The 20,282-nt window shown below is 34.7% G+C and overlaps 2 non-coding genes across 2 annotated transcripts; both read left to right on the forward strand.

Annotated features, from left to right (window-relative positions):
* Positions 1-4,476: 4,476 nt before the first annotated feature.
* LOC121224050 (small nucleolar RNA R71) lies at positions 4,477-4,583 on the forward strand. The gene has a single exon (XR_005921513.1). It is a non-coding gene; the product is annotated as a small nucleolar RNA R71 (small nucleolar RNA).
* Positions 4,584-6,306: 1,723 nt separating this feature from the next.
* LOC121223877 (small nucleolar RNA R71) lies at positions 6,307-6,413 on the forward strand. The gene has a single exon (XR_005921343.1). It is a non-coding gene; the product is annotated as a small nucleolar RNA R71 (small nucleolar RNA).
* The last annotated feature ends 13,869 nt before the right edge of the window (positions 6,414-20,282 follow it).

Here is a 20,282-nt window from a genome sequence, read left to right on the forward strand (position 1 = left end):
ACCAAGTTGTCTAAAACCTCTTCCTTAAACCATTCTTTCTTGTCAACCCTTATTTTTTCTTACTTCAAAATCTAATAACCCTATTTGTTGTGGTATCATTCTTTTTCGAAATGTTGGGGAAAACACCCCTTGGTACTACATCTAAAAAGCTTGCACCTTCATTCTTTCCCTGAAATTCTTGCTAAAGTTTTACATTAATAAAAATATATAAGCAAAAATGAAAATAAGGTTAATTAATTAAAGAGAAAAACTATAAAGATAGAAAAGATTTTGAGCTCAAACATCTCAAAGGTTAATGGAATGTTTGTCTCGATCCACATGAGCACCCTAGTAGTGCTTTAAATGTTGACCATTAACTATATAAATTACCCCAGTCTTGGTATCTTTGATGTCCACTGCGCCATAAGGATAGGCCTTCATCACATCAAAAGACCCTTACTATCACGGTTTTAACTTACCAAGGAACAATTTCAATCTTGAGTTAAATAACAACACTTCTTGCCCCTATTCAAATTGCCTTGGCATGATCTTCTTGTCGTGCCATCACTTGGTCTTTTCCTTATAGAGCTTAGCATTCACATAAGCTTGGGCTCTAAATTCTTCCATTTCATTCAACTCAAAAAATCTTTTATGTCCAGCGGCTATCCAATCCATATTCAATTTTTTAATGGCCCAAAATGCTTTGTGCTCTAACTCAACAGGCAGGTGACATGGCTTACCATAAACAAGCTTAAAAGGTGACATTCCTAATGGTGTTTTGAAGGCAGTATGATAAGCCCACAAGGCTTCATCCAATCTCAAGGACCAATCCTTTTGACTTGGCTTCACCATCTTTCTAGAATTTTCTTAATCTCCCTGTTAGAAATCTCAGCTTGTCCATTTGTTTGTGGGTGATATGTTGTGGCAAGTTTGTACATCACCCCATACTTATGCAAAGCATTAGTGAGGAGTTTGCAATAAAAATGAGACCCCTCATCATTGCTGATGGCTCGAGGCATACCAAATCTCATGAGGATGTTCGTGTGTAAGAACTTCATCATTGACTTGGCATCATTGGTAGGAGGGATTCTACCCACTTGGAAACATAGTTGACTGCCACTAGTATGTATAGGTTGTCAAATGAGAGTAAAAATGGACCCATAAATTCTATTCCCTATACATCAAACAACTAAACCTCTAAAATGTTTTGCAATGACATTTCATGTCTCCTTGAAACATTACCAGTTTGTTTACATTGGTCACATGCTTTATAAAAGCTATAGGCATCCTTGAATAGACTTGGCTAATAAAATCCTAACTGAAGTACTTTGGCAGCAATTCTAATTCCTCCAAAGTGTCTTTCATAAGTGGCTAAATGGAAATGTTGCAAAATGTTGTATATTTCATCATCAGGGACACAATTCCTAATTTTCTTATCAGCACACTACTTGAATAGGAAGGGTTCATCCTAATAATGACATCTTGCATCATGAAGGAATTTCTTTTTTGTTTAGCGATTAAGATCAAGTGGCAGCAGACCGGTTACTAAGAAGTTCACTTTATCGACATACCAACATAATACCGTGGCAGCCAACAGTTGCTCATCTGGGAAGTCTTTATTAGTAGGCTTAACATTGCCATCCTCATTTCTAGCTTCTAACCTAGATAGATGGTCTGCTACTGGATTCTCTATTCCTTTTCTATCTCAAATTTCTAGATAGAATTCTTGTAGCAAAAGAATCCACCTGATCAGTTTTGGCTTTGTGTCTTTGTTGGCTACTAAGTATTTAGTTGCAGAGTGATCGGTATATACTATGACCCTAGTGCCTACTAGATATGATCTAAACTTATAAAATGTAAACACAATAGCCAATAATCCCTTCTTAGTGGTTGTGTAATTTAGTTATGCTTCTATTAGAGTGCAACTAGCATAGTAAATAGTGTCAAAAAACTTACCTATACGTTTCCCAAGCACTTGTCCAACAAAAAAATTACTCATGTCGTACATAAGCTCAAATGGCAGCGACCAATCTAGGGCCACTAGTATTGGAGCAACCACTAGTTACTTCTTCAGCTCCTTAAAAGTAGACAGGCAAGGATCATAGAAAAGAAAAGGTTTATTTTGTTCGAACAAGGTACACAAGGGCTTAGAGATATTAGAGAAGTCTTTGATAAATCTCCTATAGAATCCAACATGCTCTAAGAAGCTCCTAATTCCCTTAACACTCGTAGGGGGTGGCAACTTCTCAATTACTTCAATTTTTGCCTTGTCAACTTCAATTCCTTTATGAGAGACCTTATGCCCTAGGACAATGCCTTCTCATACCATGAAATGACACTTCTCCCAGTTTAAAATAAGGTTAGTCTCCTCATGGTGTTGAAGTACTAGCTCTAAGTTGTGACAACAACCTTCAAATTCATTCCCAAATACAGAGAACTCATCCATAAACACTTTGAGGAACTTCTCAACCATATCCGAGAATATTGACATCATGCACGGTTGGAATTTTTCCGGTGCATTACACAAACCGAAGGACATTCTTTTGAAGGCAAATGTACCATATGGACAAGTGAATGTTTTTTTTTCTTGATCCTCTAGGGCGATTGCAATCTGATTGTACCCAGAATATCAATATAAGAAGTAGTAGAAAGCCTTACTAGGTAATTGGTCTAACATTTGATCAATGAAGGGCAGTGGAAAATGGTTTTTCCTTGTGGATTTGTTGAGCTTGCGATAGTCCATACAAACTCACCATGCTATGATAGTTTGTGTAGGTATGAGCTCATTATTATCATTACTGACCACAGTGACACCACCCTTCTTTGATACACATTGGACTAGACTCACGTAAGAGCTGTCTCAGATTGGGTAGGTAATGCCAGCATCAAACCATTTGATTATCTCCTTTTTCACCACCTCCTTCATAATGGGGTTCAATCTCCTTTGTTGCTCAATAGAACTACCACAGAAATTTTCTAAAAAATTTTGTGCATACAGATTGTGGGGTTGATTCCTTTAATATTTGTGATTATCCATCCTAATGCTTTTTTCAATTTCCTAAGTATAGCTAACAATTGAGCCTCTTACTCATAAGTTAGCTCAATAGATACAACAACAAACAGTGTGTTATCCTTCCCCAAATAAGCGTACTTTAATAGTACAGGTGGAGGCTTCAACTCTAATGTGGGTGGCTCTTTAATGGATAGTTTTGCAAGGTTAAAGGTTCGAATAGATAAATATAATGTGTCAAACCACTTTCTAGGTTTATCGACAATTATTTTGGATGTCAGCAACTACTTATGGTGTCCTAATGACCCTTCATCATCAATATCAACTGAATCCAATTCACTATGCTCTTTGTCTTGGTATTTTTTTTAAATTCCTATTCCAAAACAGAGTTTAACAAACTGACAACATGGCACTCTTCTACATCATCCGCACATTTTAGAGCCTGGAAAACGTTAAAATTGATTTGTTGATCGTTCACCCTCATAGATAATTAACCTTTTTGAACATCAATCACAGTCCTACCTATTGCAAGAAAACGTCTACCCATAATAATAGGCACACCTTTGTCAGCTTCGCAGTCTAATACAATGAAATCAACAAGGAAAATGAAATATCTACCCTTACCAGGACATCTTTGATTTTACCTTCTAGGTGTGTATATGATCGATCTGCCAATTGGAAGGTCACAGTGGTAGGTCCTAATTCATCAATTCCCAGCTTCTTGAACACAGACATGGGCATAAGGTTTGTGCTCGCTCCTAAATCGCACAAGGCCTTCCCAACATATTGGTTACTAATTAAGCAAGATATTGTGAAGCTTTTTGCGTCCTTCAACTTTAGAGGCAATTTATTTGTCAGCATCATTCTTGGCCATATATTCCTTCATTAGAGATTGAATAAATGAGAAAGAAGATGATGTCTGCCCTTGTTTAACTTGTTGTTGAGGCGGTATAGACTAATGGAAACCAGGTGGGGCATTTATGGTATTGGGTCTGATAGCTGTGTTGGAATTTCCAGCTCCTTAATTATTCCACCTAAAATTTGGGTGTTGCTTCTAACCAAGACTATACCTGTTGGAATAAGAGTTGTTGTTCGTATTAAAGTTGCCCATACAATAGACAAATGTTGGGTTTGAGGGACACTCTTCAAACACGTAATCCTCACCAAAGTAAACACAAGGAAACCTAGTTGTTTTTAGCTCTTTCACCTCACTAGGCTTCTAGATGGTCTTTATCATGTTGGCTACAGAAGATACCTGAGTATTAAGTGATGTAATTGTATCAAGTTCAAATGATCCAACTACTCTCCTACCAGTTCCAGCTCTTACTGAAGGTTATTAATAATCATTATTGGCAATTCTCTCCAAAATCTCGTATGCTTTATTGTAAGACTTGTCTAGCAAAGTTCCATTAGATTTAGCATCAACCACAATCCCTGTCTATGCATTCAAAACATTATAGAACATCCCTGTTTGGGTCCAATGTTGAAATCCATGCATAGGACATTTCCTAAGGATATCCTTAAACCTTTCCCATGCTTCATATGGTGTTTCATCCTCTAGTTGCATGAAGGATGTTATTTCATTTCTTAGTTTAGCATTCATATTGGGTGGGTTATATTGTAGTAGGAATCTTTGACAATGATCATTTCATGATTCTATTATTCCAAATGGAAAATCATTGAGCCATGTTCTAGTGTCATGGGTTGCGCATCCTAAGTCCGTGACACTAGCACGATCTCTTAAAGAACAGGGAAGAAATTGAGTTTTAAGGCATCTTCAAGGGAACCTTATTGTCTGAAAGAATCGCAGACCTGTAAGAAAAGTCTTAAGTGTAATCTAGGATCTTCAATTGGAAAACCACCAAGCTAACCAATTGATTGAAGCATCTGAAATATTACAGGTTTTAACTCAAAGTGGGGGCTTTAATTTTTGGTCTGACTATTCTAGTATTCAAGTGTCTAAGATAGGAACTACATGCTCTCAAATTGGCCTATCCTGATCATAAAACATCTGAGTAACCTGAGGATTACCATTGCCAGCTCCCGGATTAAGTAGCTCATTCAAACCAAGTTGATTGTTACCATATTGATTCATTGCTCTTTGTTCTTTTCTCCTTCTTTGCAAGGTCCTTTCAATTTTTGGATCTAAAAGATAGAGTTCTTCAATAGAAATGCCTCTACGCATACAACTAGTAATAGACCTATTGTAATCACGAAATAAATAAATTAACAGCTAAAAATATAAAAACTGCAATAACAAAAACTAAAGTTGCCAATCGTTAATCCCCGCCAATGGTTGATCATTCACCCTCATAGTTAATTAACCTTTTTGAACATCAATCACAGTCCTACCTATTGCAAGAAAATGTCTACCCATAATAATAGGCACACCTTTGTCAGCTTCGCAGTCTAATACAATGAAATCAACAAGGAAAATGAAATATCTACCCTTACCAGGACATCTTTGATTTTACCTTCTAGGTGTGCATATGATCGATCTGCCAATTGGAAGGTCACAGTGGTAGGTCCTAATTCATCAATTCCCAGCTTCTTGAACACAGACATGGGCATAAGGTTTGTGCTCACTCCTAAATCACACAAGGCCTTACCAACATATTGGTTACTAATTAAGCAAGGTATTGTGAAGCTTTTTGCGTCCTTCAACTTTGGAGGCAATTTATTTGTCAGCATTGTTCTTGGCCATATACTCCTTCAGTAGAGATTGAATAAATGAGAAAGAAGATGATGTCTGCCCTTGTTGAACTTGTTGTTGAGGCGGTATAGACTAATGGAAACCAGGTGGGACATTTATGGTATTGGGTCTGACAGCTGTGTTGGAATTTCCAGCTCCTTAATTATTCCACCTAAAATTTGGGTGTTGCTTCCAACCAAGACTATACCTGTTGGAATAAGAGTTGCTTTTCATATTAAAGTTGCCCATACAGTAGACAAATGTTGGGTTTGAGGGACACTCTTCAAACACGTAATCCTCACCAAAGTAAACACAAGGAAACCCAGTTGTTTTTAGCTCTTTCACCTCACTAGGCTTCTAGATGGTCTTTATCATGTTGGCTACAGAAGATACCTGAGTATTAAGTGATGTAATCGTATCGAGTTCAAATGATCCAACTACTCTCCTACCAGTTCCAGCTCTTGTTGAGGGTTATTAATAATCATTATTGGCAATTCTCTCCAAAATCTCGTATGCTTCATTGTAGGACTTGTCCAACAAAGTTCCATTAGATTTGGCATCAACCACCATCCCTGTCTATGCATTCAAAACATTATGGAACATCCCTGTTTGGGTCCAATGTTGAAATCCATGCATAGGACATTTCCTAAGCATATCCTCAAACCTTTCCCATGCTTCATATGGTGTTTCATCCTCTAGTTGCATGAAGGATGTTATGTCATTTCTTAGTTTAACATTCATATTGGGTGGGTTATATTGTAGTAGGAATCTTTGACAACGATCATTTCATGATTCTATTATTCCAAATGGCAAATCATTGAGCCATGTTCTAGTGTCATGGGTTGCGCATCCTAAGTCCGTGACACTAGCACGATCTCTTAAAGAACAGGGAAGAAATTGAGTTTTAAGGCATCTTCAAGGGAACCTTATTGTCTGAAAGAATCGCAGACCTGTAAGAAAAGTCTCAAGTGTAATCTAGGATCTTCAATTAGAAAACCACGAAGCTAATCAATTGATTAAAGCATCTGAAATATTACATGTTTTAACTCAAAGTGGGGGCTTTATTTTTTGGTCTGACTATTCCAGTATTCAAGTGTCTAAGATAGGAACTACATGCTCTCAAATTGGCCTATCCTGATCATAAAACATCTGAGCAACCTGAAGATTACCATTGCCAGCTCCCGGATTAAGTAGCTAATTCAAACCAAGTTGATTGTTACCATATTGATTCATTACTCTTTGTTCTTTTCTCCTTCTTTGCAAAGTCCTTTCAATTTTTGGATCTAAAAGATAGAGTTCTTCAATAGAAATGCCTCTACGCATACAACAAGTAATAGACCTATTGTAATCACGAAATAAATAAATTAACAGCTAAAAATATAAAAACTGCAATAACAAAAACTAAAGTTACCAATCGTCAATCCCCGCCAATGGTGCCAAAAACTTATTGCGTGTTAATATGATTTTCGAATTTTGCAAGTCTACATGTCGAATCAAGTAATAAAGTAATGAGTGAGTACCATCCCCACGAGGATTTGATTAGTATTCCATGTCTAAATTATCATAATTAAGTAGAAAAGATAAATGAATCGAATGATATTTTGAGAAATAACAATGTAGAAAAGATAAATGAATCGAATGATATTTTGAGAAATAAAAATGTAATTAATACACTAAAAATGAAACAAATTGTGACACCCCAAACCCAGCCGGGACGGACCGGCCCGAATTCAAAGCATTGCATTAGCCACCTAAGTGACTCTCTGGCTAACAACCACCCAAGACACACCCCGACCTTATAACACCTCAATCTTATCTAATTATTAGTTATTTATTAATGCAAAAGCAAATTATGAGCCAATTTTAAACTTTTCCTAGGTAATTTAACCTAAGGGCATTTTCTTCATTTTACCACCTATGGTAAAACTAACCCGATTTTAGATCTAAGTGTTTACCGACCTTCTTTTAGTCAAATTATGCAAGCCTAAAAATTTCATCTTAATTTTAGTTCGTTTACTATGTCTAATTCAAGTTAGATTATTAGGGACTAAATTGTAACTTAAACAAATTAGAATACCAATTTAAATAGACAAAAATTCAAGCCCCCTTAAAACCCATACGGTCGTGTCCCCCAAACCGTGTGTCATTGAACGACCGTGTTCGCATCATGAAAAACTTTTAGACTGTTTGGACATGCCCGTGTGTGATAGCTCCAGTCTCCATACACCTATGTTACTTACCCACACGCCCTTGTGCAACCCTTCACACACCCGTATGGATAGGCACACGACCGTGTGAAAATCGTTACACCTATTTTTGCGAAAAACTCATTTTAAAACCCGATTTTGCAAATTTTAATGGTCAAACACCTTCAATTGAGTTTAATGACATCAATCATGCCTCAATTATATAGAATTAGGCAATCAATGTCATGCACAACAAACACCGAATAATCAAACAAGTGGCGTACCTTAGTCGCTAGTAAACCACTCCATGGAAGCTTCATTTAAACAATCGTTAGTATAAATTTCATGCCTCACACACTGTGTTCTCAATCACGGTGTTATCAAGCAACAATACACTATAAATCATTCAATAATTAAAATCAAACATGCCTCAAAATTACTATAAAACATTCCAAAATAAATTGTGCAATGTCCAAAGTCCAATTACAACCAAAATTAAACTAAGTCCCAAGAGTTCAACAATGCCCAATTACAGTCTCTAAAATGTGTAATAAAGTTTCTATCAAGCTTAAAATTTTTGGTACTCTCTTGCTTGGCTCCTCAGCTCCTCAATCCCAACGATTACCTGCACAAATTGAGAGGGTGTGAGCTTTAAAAAGCTCAATGAATGTCAATAAAAATGACTAGTAAATCAACATCCAATCAATCACCAATTATTAGCCATAATAATGAAACATATGAATTTAATTTCCATATGCTTTATCAGTATCATGAACCAATTATTCATGGCGTACAAACATCGAATGATATAACAATAATCATACATAAATATATATAAATACACTTGTCATGGTTTAATCAGACGATCATACATTAAATAAACATATCTCTGAATTCCTACAAATATTAAATACAGTCCACTGAGTTGAGTGGGCCGAAGCACATGCTCCTTTATAGTGCCTCAAATAACCCAATGAGTGGAGACTCATGCTCAACACTCCCTTATCTACTCCAAACAAATAAGTCCACCTAGGAGCCATATGCTCACATTGTCACAAATAAAGATGAGTACTCACAAACCCTATGGCATGCCAACTATATCCAATGGATCCACCATGCATGTTGCCAATATATTCAATCAAACATAGCATATAAATCAGTCATTATTGTGTCAATTTAATGTGACAAAATGCTTATGTGTAACATGTAACATAACCATTTAACATCTAATTAAATTAAGCATTTCATTTGCGATTTTCCAATGTTCAATTGCCACTTGTAACACCAATATATCATGATCAAAGACTCCAGTAACCATGCTCTAATCATCAATATAATTAGCCTAATTAAATTGCACAAAATCACCTAAAAGCTTACGTACCATTATTCAATAAAATTTCAACTCTTGTACATATAATATCAATCTTGCAAAAATCAGCCATTCGACCATAATTAATCAATTGAAATCATCAATTAATTACTAATTAAACATAAATAAGGGTCAATTTACCAAATCATGCTTAGAAGCAGTCACCACACAATTTATTCTACCACAAACAAGTGATCAACCAAGCAAATCCAAGCTTCAATTTTGGTTAGCTCGGTCCTTTTTAAGATTTAGAGCTTCAACAGAGATAAGGTAGACATTACCACATTTCAAATGCTATAATAAACACAAATTTTAATTAATTATACTAATGAAAATCCTCTTACAAAGATACCTTACCAGATTTGTAGCATTAAGTTGAAAACTCGATTCCTCACAAAATCGACCTCTCCAGCCCTCCTAAACACTTTCAATCATCAATACTAGACCAAATACACTTATACTAAGAATCAATTTCATCTTTAAATCAATTTCACAAAATTCTGGAAAATCAGTTCATGATGATGAAATTCAGATTTCTTTAAATTACCTCACAAATCATGTTTAATCTTGATAAATACGATAAAAAACATTCTACTAGATCCATTTTGAGTTGGAACATCTATTGATTTGTAGATTTCCTCTCAAAATTCAAGATCCACCACTAAAGAACCATGTGTTCTTGGATTTTCCATTACACGTGCATGTGGGGGCAACTGCTGAATGCTCTAATTGATGACTAGGTATTTGTATTTTTCTTCCTCAGCATTTCCATGACAATCTCTCATAATGCCTCGACAAATCTCCATCCTTTGATATCTTTTCTCCTCAAACCTGTAATTCAACTAACACAAAGCCTTTCCACCAACAATTAAAAGTACAGATGCACTAAAGTAATCACCGTCCAAAGTATTTACATGCAATACTCAATTAACTAAAAAATAATCATGTAATTACCTAAAATGAAACTAATTTTACTTGAGTACAAGCAGTTAACTAAGTCTAAAAGTATGAATTATAACTCTTTCCAAGAGTTATCAAACTCATTCACCAAAATCACATATATCATATTTCATAATTAATCAATGTTTTCAAATAAATGCTTTCTCACATTATATTCAAATATAATATTTTGATTTACAATTCACACATTAAAAATCATATATATACACATTCATAAACCAGTGGTAACATTATGTATATACATGTATGTACAATTCTATACCTACGAACTTACCTCGACAATTATAGTTGTAAGACAAGGCCGACGACTAATCCGACACATTAGCTTTTTCTCAATTTAGATCTGTTTGATTCATTTTTGAATCTAAATAATAATTCTTCATTCAATTAATACAATTCTAGCACTTAAATAATATGTCTAATACAATTAAGTCCTTCCATAAACATATTACAAATTTATCCCAATATTTTACATTTTATGCAATTTAGCCCCTAAACCCAAAACTTGTAAATTTACAAATTTTAGTTAAAAATTATGCTAGCCGATTTTCATAGGGTTCATAATCAGCCCATTTTTATCATCATTTCACAATATTTACCTTGAATTTTACTATTTTCACAATTTAATCCTTAATCATTAAATTCATTAAAAATCACATAACAAAATACTTATAAATAACATCTAATACCTCAAATTCATCATTTAACACCTAAAATCTCAAAGATTCATCAACGAAAACATTCAAATTTTTTAACAGTTTCAATAACGAAGGCATGGGCTAGCTGGACCTACTTGCAACGACCTCAAAAATATAAAAATTACGAGAAATGGGTTCAAAACAGACTTACATGCGTAGAATTTTGTTTGGCCGAAACTTGAAGCTTGTCAAATGGAGTTTCTTCCTTCTCCTTTCGGTGAAGAAACAACGTAAGATGATACTTATCTATTTTTTTTTTACTTTTGTTTTATTATTTTAATACTTTAAACATTAATTAATAAAATAAGTCAAATAATAACTTAATAATCAACCACATTGTCGTCCACTATCACAAATTATGGTTAATTTTCCATATTAGACCATCCATTTATATTCATTAACTGTAACACCCCTATCCCGTAACCGTCGCCGGAATAGGTGAGGGGCATTACCGGACTTGTAACTCATGTCAGAACAGTAAAATTTTGAACTTTTTCTTGAAATAAAGATCATTCATTTAAATAAGTACTAAGCACAGCCAGGGATAAAATTTAAACTTCTCTAAGTAAACATTCAAAAGATGCCATTTTCGCATGGCTTATATACATTAACCAAAGTATCCTCTCACTACTAGTCTATTCTATACATGCCATAAGATAATCCAAAACGTAGAAGTACCAAACAATGGATAGTGATAGTGTGACTAGTTGCTGATGATCCCCGAGCCTGTAGCTTCGCAATGAGATCTATAAAACAGAGGAAACAGAGTAAACGGAGTAAGCATTACAATGCTTAGTAAGTTTTAAGCAGTGTCAACAGATAACAATCAAATTATAACATAGTTGTTCGTATTTTTATTTCACTTTTCCTTCGGGCATACCATCCCTTTACCGAATATGCATATCTCATCATATACAATAGGCAGATAAACTTTCACATAAAAGTGAGCTCATGTGACATAGATATATCGTATGATTTCACATAACCTCTCACACTGATCCGATGTCACATAATCATAGGAATAGTCTCATAGATTGCTCTCGTATGCATCACATAACTACCTTATGATTTAGTGCAAATCAAGCTCACATATAAACTTGGAGTACATACCTGTTTAACCTTTCGCATTGAATATATTTATAAGCAATTCTTATTACGAAGTCTTACCCGGACATAATCTCCACACGAAGTTATCGGGTCTTACCCGGACAAAATCCCCACACAAAGTTATCGGGTCTTTAGAGCTCGGATATAGTACGAGCACGAAGCTTACGGACATTAATCAGTGATAATATTCTCGCATAAAGCCAGCGGGGTTTTAACCCGGATATAGTACTGACACAAATGCCCTTCAGGACTTATCACATTTATACACTTTCACATCCATCACGTTGGCCACTCGGCCTGTCGCATATATACACTTTCACATTCATCACATCGGCCATTAGGCCTTATCACATATATACACTTTCACATTCATCACATCGGCCATTAGGCCTTATCACATATATACACTTTCACATTCATCACATCGGCTATTAGGCCTTATCACATATATACACTTTCACATTCATCACATCGGCTATTAGGCCTTATCACATATATATACTTTCACATTCATCACATCGGCCATTAGGCCTTATCACATATATATACACTTTCACATTCATCACATCGGCCATTAGGCCTTATCACATATATATACACTTTCACATTCATCACATCGGCCATTAGGCCTTATCACATATATATACACTTTCACATTCATCACATCGGCCACTAGGCCTTATCACATATATACACTTTCACATTCATCACATCGGCCATTAGGCATTATCACATATATACACTTTCACATTCATCACATCAGCCATTAGGCCTTATCTCATATATGCATGTTCACATCCATCACATAGAATCCTAAATCAAAGTATAGATTTTCATGTATTCACATCACAATTATCCAAATATACTTCACATACCACATATACTTTCACGTATACACACTGTCTTGGCTGAATCTACATCTATCATTTTCCAATATCACAATTTAGAATCCACGTATGGGTTTAATCAATAGCTTATGAGCAACTAAAACAAGTTTATCAAGGTTTACAACACAATCTCAAATTCATCACAAGCTGTTTTTCCTGAGCAATAGTCACTAAATTATTTATAACTGGAGCTACAAAACTCCAAATCACTTTCCATTAATTTTTCTTGAATATAGACTCGTATATCTTCCATCCATAAAATTTCCAGAATTTTAGGTTTGGCCAACCAATACCTGATTTTTCTTAAAGTTTCCCCTGTTTCACTGTTTGACTAATCTGACCACTCTTCACTACGAATCAAATTTATCATTTTACAGAATTCAAAATGTGTTGTATTTGATTTCATTTGAAACTAGACTCATTAAGGAGTCTAAGCATATAAATTTTATCTTATAACAATTTTTGTACAATTTATAATGATTTTCTAAAAACAGAACAGAGGATTACAATGTCATTCTGCGCTGTCTCACACAACTTTAAGTATCTCATTATCAGAAATTCCTTTGCTTACACGGTTTCTTTTATAAGAAACTAGACTCATTAAGGTTTAATTTAATGTCTCATTCAGCCTCTAATTCAAATCCATAAATATATGGTGATTTTCTAAAGTCACGTTACTGCTGCTGTCCTAAGCAGACTATTTCAAATTACCCTTAAATTCCCAAGCTCAAACACTTAAGAACTTACCATTTGAGCTTAGAACATATCATGGCCACATCATATCTTATTAAATCAACTCATCATGTCCTATTATAATTGAATTTACTCAACGTTTAATCACTTAAAACTTACCTCGAATGTTGTTGAACGATTTCGACGGCTATTCGATCATTTTTTCCTTTCCTTTATCCAACTTTGGTCCTCTTTGCTCTTGAGCTTAATTAAACAAATAAATTGATTTTGAGCATCGAAAAGAGGAACACAAGGCACTTAGCCCATATTTATACATTAGACATTAAAGTCACATACATGTGAAATCATGCATCAACTCAACATATTAACCCACACTCCCTTTTAGCCGATTGTCCTAACCAAGATAAAGGCATCATTATGCTTGCCTTTAACCGAATGCATGCAACACTAATCTTCTCATGTGGCCGAGTATGCATGTATATGTTGAGGCCAATTATATGCTTAATACTTCCCACAAGTATGGTTACTTGTATTGGTTATATACCGTTTCGTTTCAAATTCAAAACTCGGCTAATACGCATTTATACACTAGTAATCAAATACTAACATTTTGCATTTTATCTTACTACCATTTCACATCTACTTTCTACCATGGCCGAATGCATCAAGACACCATTTACCCTTGCAAGGCATAAATTCCATCGTCAAAACTAACAAGCTTATAATCCTATGACCGAAACCTCTAACAACACCAATTAAAATACTTCATGGGTTTGAGGTAAAACCAAGAAAGAAACTCATGAATATCGAGATATAAGCACTAACATTGTTCATCTAGATTTAGCATGACACAACATCCATCACCCTTATATTTACCATAGCCGAAAACCTTACTCATTCCAAAAATTCAAATCTCAACTTGGTCACAAAAATAACTTGATATCTCACCAACACAACATCAACACCAAGCAAGAATGATGCATCCATGGCCGAGTGTCATTTCCATCACATAGCAAGATTTAGACCATGGGCTTGGTAGAACTCAAGCTAACAACTAAAACATGCATGCATCTCATGGAACATCATCAAACATACCTTAGCCTAGTTACATGCATGGCCGAACCTCTTCAACCTTTCTTCTTCCTTCCTCCTTAAAATTTTCGGCCAAGGATGAACCAAAGGATGAACACTTTTTTTTTTCTTTCCTTCAACTCACGGCAATGGGGGGACAATCACACATATCCTTTCTTTTTTTTTTTTGTTTCTCATCCTACTAACACTAATATTTTATTGCCCATGCTCTTTATTTTATTGTTTCCTCCCATGATGCACCAACACAACATGCTTGTTTAATCACATTTTTGCTTAAAGAGCTAAATGTGAGGGTGAGTGATATTAAGGGAAGTTTAGTAAATTGGATTGATTAAATGTTAAATTAAAGGTTTAATTGGTGTTATTAATGACTTAATTGCATATTGGATGGTTGAATTTGGAAAAATAGGTTTTATTTTATAAAAGAGCAAAATAACAATTGGTTTGGTAAGTTGTGTATTATGATTTTTGCATGATTAAATTGTATGGAATTGGCATATGATTAAATTAATATTTGGAGCATGAATTTTTGATTTATTGAACATTTGATAAAGGTGTTCTAATTGGTATAATATTGGGAAAATAATATTTGCCATGCTTAATTTTATTGATGTTAAAATTGCTTAGCAACATGCTTTTACATGCATTTTAACATAATAAATTCAGTGATTAAAGAGCATATTTTATGCCTTGTATGTATGATTATATTGGCAACATTGTATGGTGGATCCATTGGATATAGTTGGCATACAATAGGATTTGTGAGTACTCACCATTATCTGTGATGTTGTGAGCATATGGCTCTTGGTGGACTGATTTGTTTGGAGTAGATAAGGGAGTATTGAGCTTAAGTCTCCACTCATCGGGTTATTTAAGGCTCTATAAAGAAGTGTGTGGCTTCGACATTCTCAATTCGGAGGACTATAATTGATTTGTGAGAGTTCGAAGATCCATTTATCTAATGTATGATCACATGTGTATTTATTGCCATGGATTTATTATGCCAATATAATTGATTGATTGTGCCAATATAATTGAATGTTTATGTGTTAAAATATGATTTTACATGCCAAAGAAAAATTAATTCTTAATTCTTGAAATAGCATGTTATGTTATGGTGAAATGTTATCATGTTGTGACTAAAAAATTAATGCTTAATTGCTTTGATTTATGCATGATTTGGTGCAAATTACTTGATGTTTTTACTATCATTCACTGAGATTTTTAAGCTCACACCCTTACATTTTGTGTAGAGATTTTTCGGGCATAAGGAGTCACGAAGCGAATGCAAGGGCGATCCAAGAGTAAGGCTCGGTAGTGGCTTAAGAAATTTACTTTAGAGACTATATAGGGGAACTGTGATGCTTTTGGGACTAGTGTTATTTTACTTGTAATGGACATTAGACATTAAACTTGGTGATTTTATAATTGTTTTAATACATGATTTTATGTCTAATTGATATTTGATTTATGGTATGTTGATGAGTGTTCGTATGGTGCTTGATAACACGGTGTAGAAGCATGTATTTTATAGTAACAATGTTTAATTGAAGCTTACCACGGAATGGATTTCTTGCAATTAAGGTAAGTAGCTCGTGTGAATTAATTGGTGTTTGCTAAGCGAGTAATTCGATATTAAATTTTAATTAATCACTATATATTTGTTGTAAATAAATTAAATTGGAGATTTGTGGATGTTTATGGTAATTTATTGTAGCTATTTCAAGTTTAATGGGCAAGTAAAATATGTAAAATCGGGTAATTAAAACAAATTTTTGACAAAATAGGTGCAGCGGTTTGTACACGGGCGTGTGCGTTTTCACACGAGCATGTGGGTTTTTGGGGGTTTGATTTTTGGTTTTGGAATCTAATGTTCTAATTTGCTTAATTTATAATTTAGTCCTAAAACTTGACTAGATTAATTGAAGCCTTTAATGATAGGGAAACTTGGTAATATTCTAGGATTAGACTTGTAACTATTAATATTTTATAGAAACACTCTTAATTTTTAATTTGGAAAATGTACTAAAAGTTTGTAAAAGTTACGATTTAGTCCCTAAAATAAAACTTGAATTAGACATAAGAAATGAACTCGAATTAAGCTAAAAATTTGAGGGCTTGCATAATTTGATTAAAAGAAGGTCAATAACTATTTAGAAATAAATTCGGGATAGTTTAACCTTAGGTGGTAAAATGACAAAAATACCCTTAGGTTTAAATACTTAGAAAAAGTTTTAAAATGGCTCACAAATTGCTTATGCATTAATAAATGATAGTTAATTAGTCATAAATGAGGTGTTATAACATTGGGGTGTGCATCAGGTGGTCGTTAAATGGAGAGTCGCTTCGGTGGCTAATGTAACACTTCAAATCCAGGTCGGCCCCTCTCGGTTGAGTTTAAGGTGTCACATTTTTTTATATCATAATAATGCCATGGCAAAATCTTGACCATTCTACTACTCAAGGATTCACTGTTGCAGTCAACTTCTTTCAAGAGCTAGACTTTAAGCTATCATTCACCTAAATAATAGTAAAATTTAGACCATGGGCATTAATGATAGTAAAAATTCACCTAAATAATTCCAACCTAATGAGATTTTGCTCATGTATTGGACATTCAAATCCAAAAGAAAACCATTTAACATCATCATTCAAGTTGACGAATCATAAAGTTCAAATTAGAAAATAAAGGCAAAACTGGAGGAAGCTCTTGCTACTCCAGCTTTCACTTTAATATTGAAATTTGATGCAAAACCCAGGGCAAATTTCTCTTCCCTTTCCTTGCGTTTGTGATTTTTTGCTCTATAAGTTGTTACCCACTCCTCTCTTTTCTTTAAAATTTTCCACGAGAATTCGATGTAGAGAAAACCTATTCTCTAATTCCTCTCTCCTTAAAATCCTCGTCCCATCTTTTTTTTCTCTTTCCTCCTTTATAGGGTACGTCCCTCCCTCTAAGCACACACATTTTGCTTCCTCTTTTTCAGGGTGGTTTATCTGGTACAAGTATAGTTGGCTGAGAGTGACGTGGAAATATTTCCATGGAATTCTTTTTGGCAATCTAACCAACATTTTGCCTTGGAAATATTTCACTTCCTTAATTTTCTTTTTTTTTTTCTCTTTTCTCTTCTTCATCCTGCACCTGTTGTCAATAATAAGCAACACATTTGATCCCCAGTAACAAATAATGACATTTATAGCACAATCCAAGCTTTATTATGCAATGTTCTAAAAATATCCTAAAAATGCAAACATATTTAATTAATTAAAAATAAGTATTTTAACCTAGAGGCCTGAAATATAACTCTTTTCAAGAGTTATCATGTAGGGGATGGGGGTAGGATGACTTGTTTCTGCATCTATTATGCTTTGATAAGTTTTGTTTCTGATCTGTATACCTATAAATAGATTTGTATGATTTCTGTACTGTATGTTTCACACTGACTTTCAAAACCTCACGTTCTTTTTTTCTATAACTTTTAGGTAACCTTCAAACTTAGGTCGGTCGATGCGATGAGAGCTCGATCATAATAATATTTTCGTAAATTCAATTTATTTAAATTTGGGTTTTGTAAATTTTTTACTATTTGGACATTTTTGGACTATTTTAGCTTTGGACTTTAATTTTTATTTCCGCATGATCCATTTCAATGTTTTATCAGCAATGTTTGTTTTTCTACAAAGCAATAGATTTCAAAATAACAAACTGGTTTTTCCAAAATTTAACTTTCTAAGAACTTTCACTGCAAAGCTATACGTTTTTAGAACATGTAAACAAACAACGCTTCACGAAATGGGAAAAAAGGATGTGTTTTCAAATAAACCAGATTTTTGTGTACCAAAAGCTAACAACGCCTTTTGAAAATCAACCAATTCTGGGTTTTAGAATAAACTTGCAGTAACATATTTAGATCTGGCCATAATGTCTAGGTCGAATTTGGGGTGTTACATTTGGTGTTATCAGAGTCAGGCTGCAAAACTTGGGCTATAAAATTTTGTGTTCAAAATTTTTGTGAAAACTATTGTCTGAACAAAACTCATTTCTACTTTAGTCTGAAAAATAAGTTCATAGAATACCGAGTCTCTGCGATCGATCCTGTAAGTATTGTAACACCCCGAACCCGAGACCGACACCGGAGTCGGACACGAGATGTTAACAAACTTTGAAAAATTTTTCCAGACACTGCCCAGTCTGAGTACTAGTCGCTTCAAAAATCATATCTTGAGTTTCACAACTCGAAAATCAGTTTTGTGATTTTTCCCTGAAACTAGACTCATGTCCCCACCTATGTATTTTTTTCTAGAAATTTTGGTTGGGCCAATTAGTACAGTTTATTAGTCAAAGTCTCCCATGTTACAGGGGTCGACTACACTGACCTTTTCCCATTACGACTTGGATATCTCTCTGCACAGAGCTTCAATACTGATGCCGTTTATTTCTATGGAAACTAGACTCAGAGAGGAATCCATACCTATATGGTATGATCCCTAATTATCTCTGGTCAATTTATAGTGAATTTCCAAAATCGGAACAGGGAATCCAGAAACTGTTCTGGCCCTGTTCCACAAGAACCCGAATATCTCTTACTGTACTGTTCATATGATTGTTTCGTTACTTTCATATGAAAGTAGATTCATCAAGGTTCGATTAAATAATTTATTCACTATTTAATTCCACTCCTACGAATTCTTGTGATTTTTCCAATCCACACCACTGCTGCTGTCAGCCTCTGTTTTCAAAGTAAACCTTACCTATTTTCGGGGTTTCATGGACCAACTAGGGCCTTGTCATACATATGCCCACATATGATCATACTTAGCCATTCCAATGGCTGATCATTTGCTCAACACTTCCATTCCAACTATAGTTACATCATGAAACCATCTATACATTCATAAACACGAATGGTCTAATGCCATACTCCACTTCTACAAGCCATTTTCGCATGGCTGTACACTTATACATTTCATAAAGTACTCGAAAAACAACAATGGGTAGTCCTATACATGCCATATCAAAATTCAACCAAAATAGTACCCAAAAGAGCCTTTGATAGTGTGGGCGACTTCGACTTCAAGATCCCGAGTCCGATAGCTGGAGAACCAAAAATCTATAAAACAGAGGAGCAGTGTAACGAGTAAGCAATTTATGCTTAGTAAGTTTTGAGCAAGGAATTCCAGCATAAACAAAGAATAACACACATTTAGCTAAACGGAATATTTCACAATACGCAATTTACCGATATCAAACTTGCTTCACAACATTAACAACCCTTATGTACATACACAATAGACTAACTTAGCCGAAGGCCGGTAGCTCGTTTATCAACTGAGCGAACATTTATTTGTAAGGGCTCGATTAAATTCAACACATACGTAACATATCCCCATATTGGGATGTTTTTCGAGTATTCGCTGGAATTTTACAGCAAACTCATTCATTACCAAATCACGTACCTTCGGGATTTAACCGGATATAGCTCCTCGTTCAAATGCCTTCGGGACATAGCCCGGTTTTAGTAACTCACACAATGCCTTCGGGACATAACCCGGATTTAACAACTCGCACGAATGCCTTCGGGACTTAACCCGGATTTAACAACTCGCACGAA

The sequence above is a fragment of the Gossypium hirsutum genome, chromosome D11 (assembly GCF_007990345.1).
Source record: "Gossypium hirsutum isolate 1008001.06 chromosome D11, Gossypium_hirsutum_v2.1, whole genome shotgun sequence".
NCBI classification, from domain to species: Eukaryota; Viridiplantae; Streptophyta; class Magnoliopsida; order Malvales; family Malvaceae; genus Gossypium; species Gossypium hirsutum.